Raw genomic sequence first — 2,483 nt, forward strand, 5'->3', positions numbered from 1 at the left:
AGCTTATGACTAAGGAGTTGAGGCACCCTGGACAATATGCTTAACTTTAAGCCTCAGTTTACTCAACTGTAAAACAGGAATAATAAAACCTTTCTCAAAATTTATGAGAATTAAATGAGATATTATTTTAATGCAGTTAGAACAGTGCCTGAAACATAATAAATGCTTAGCTTATTATATGGCAGTTATTAATCATTAGCAATTAAAACACAGGCAAAATAGAGAATTACAAACAAATAGGGACAATATAATCCAAAAACAATTTTAATTGTATGATGGAAGAAACCTATGAAACTCTGACCCAAAAAGCATTGCTAATTCCAGGGAGGATTATACTTGGATCCTGAATATTATCCCAAAATGCGTTTGCAAATTACCCTTACCAGAGGCAAGGTTCTTGGATGCAGCGTATTACCATCCATTTTTTTTTCCAGTTATTACTCTTTAAAGACAGGACTGCCAAGGGCTACTCTAGAAAGTCACTAATATAATGCCTTTTTATTATATTTCCCAATTTCACACCTTCCTCAACCCAATCCCCAAAGTTGTTGAAAGTGACTGTAATTGCATCATTAGTTCTTAGCTTTCCTGGAATCTTACCTAAGACAACTTTCACATCCCCCAAAACCCTAAAAATGAGCCCAGATTTTTGCTTTAAATTGCAAAGAACTTGCTTTATTTTGTAGGATGAGCTTGATAACCTCAGCGTGGATTTCAGCAGCTGCCGGAAACAGCACTCTAGAAGTTAACACAGGTACACTCCGTACTGAGGCACTGTTTTAGCTAACTGCTCCAGGGACAGCAGGCTCAGTCCTCTTAGGTAAGTAATTTTGGAAGGTGGCACTGTGTTCCTAATAAATTGAATCAGATCCCGTAGGTTAGTCACTATTCTTAAGAAATAAAGCACGAAATCAACTTGAAGTCACCTGTTGAGAAGGCCATGGATAGACCTGAAAAGGAACATTCTGAACATTTAATTGAACCTCTTTGATTTACAGATGAAAAAACTAGTCATTTAAAAGTCTTGCCTAAGGTCAAACGGTTTGTTTCCTGGACTGGCATAAAGCTTATCTTAGGCACAGTTGGGTGGATGTTCATTCCTGCTCCTGGCAACTTGCCCCTCACCGTCCCCCCAACCCCATCTCCCCATCAGATTTCAAAAAGATCCAGACCTGGGATTCAGAAATGGGGAAGTTGAAGAAGTGTGACTTAAAACAAGAGAACGACAAACTATTAAATTGTTATTAGGAATTAATGACAATTGCCTGCTAGAACGTCAAGAAGCAGTATCTTTTCTGTTTTGTACATCGCTGTATTCCCAGCACCTACAACGGTGCCTGCTAAGCCTGGTAAGGCCTAATAATTGTTAAATGAAAAACAATCAATCACTCAATCATAGATATGTCAGATTGTGAGAGAAAACACGTCCTTACTGTTTTCTCTACCACCCTCCTTCCAGTTAATACTAATAAAATGTGCAGATTTGTATTCTAAAGAGGCGAAATCATATACATAGCACTGTAGCACGGTGCCTGGCCCATTGTGAGTAATTAATACATGTCAGTTTATTTTCCTTTTCTTCCTCCACAAGTATGGGCTACTAGGGAGGAAGGAGGGTTGGTGCCGTGGTGTTTATGTGCCTGGACAGAAAGTGAAGAGCATCCAAGAAGCTGCTGAGAGCGGGCTGTCAGTGTCTTTCTGATACGTATAGATCAATTCCAGTGCCCTGAAAAACGCACAGCTATTTTACCCAGAGAGGCTGGTCGTTTTTGTTGATCGATTCTCGGCTGCAGTCAGCTCTTTAATACAACTTTTTATAAGCATCAGCCATACTGCGGCGGGAGAAGCGGCTGTGGTGGAACAAGCAGGGAAGCCCCCACACTGCGCCCCACTCCCAAAAAGTAAAGGAAGCCCGCGGGGCAGGGACTGCGGTTTGCGGATCTAACGGGTCCTTGAGCAGGGGCGGCGGTCCAGCCACTCCAGCCCCGCCCCTCGCCCGCAGCCGCCTCCGAGGTTCAAGTTCGGCCCCCGGCTGCTAGGCCTCGCGCTCCCGGATTCGAAGCCGCCCGTGCGTCCCAAGGTCCCCTGCTGGAAGACGAGGCGGGGATCCCAGGGGTCATCCGGGCCCGGGGTCACTCGGCCACGCACTGTGGTGCCACGTGGGGGAAAAGTTTCCAACTCTGCCAGTTGGTGTTCCCATTGCTCCCAGGCGGAGCAAAGACCCGCGCTTTGGCACCCGCTCCCCGTCCTGTCTCCTCCAGTCGCGCCCCCTCCCAGGGACGCCCCCCTTGTGGCCCTTCTCTGAATTCCCTCCTCCCCTCGCAGCGCAGGTCGCCAAGGGAAAACACCCTTGGGGGCTGGGGGGTTTCCCGAGAAGGCGGCCTCGGGCCGGCCAGGGGTAGGGGATCCAGGGACAAGTGTCCCGAGGAGGATGTGGGGAGCGCGCGCGCGAAGTGGCCTGGGAGCAGGGGCCCGCGCGCGTC

At 47.2% G+C, this 2,483-nt stretch overlaps 1 long non-coding RNA gene across 1 annotated transcript; it reads right to left on the bottom strand.

Moving 5' to 3' along the window:
* Positions 1-653: 653 nt before the first annotated feature.
* On the bottom strand, positions 654-2,019 carry LOC105504610. The gene is made up of 2 exons (XR_001000635.1): positions 1,751-2,019; positions 654-950 (listed from the first exon to the last, which is right to left on the bottom strand). It is a non-coding gene; the product is annotated as an uncharacterized LOC105504610 (long non-coding RNA).
* Positions 2,020-2,483: the final 464 nt, after the last annotated feature.

This window comes from Colobus angolensis, unplaced genomic scaffold, assembly GCF_000951035.1.
Source record: "Colobus angolensis palliatus isolate OR3802 unplaced genomic scaffold, Cang.pa_1.0 Scaffold122, whole genome shotgun sequence".
Lineage (NCBI taxonomy): Eukaryota > Metazoa > Chordata > Mammalia > Primates > Cercopithecidae > Colobus > Colobus angolensis.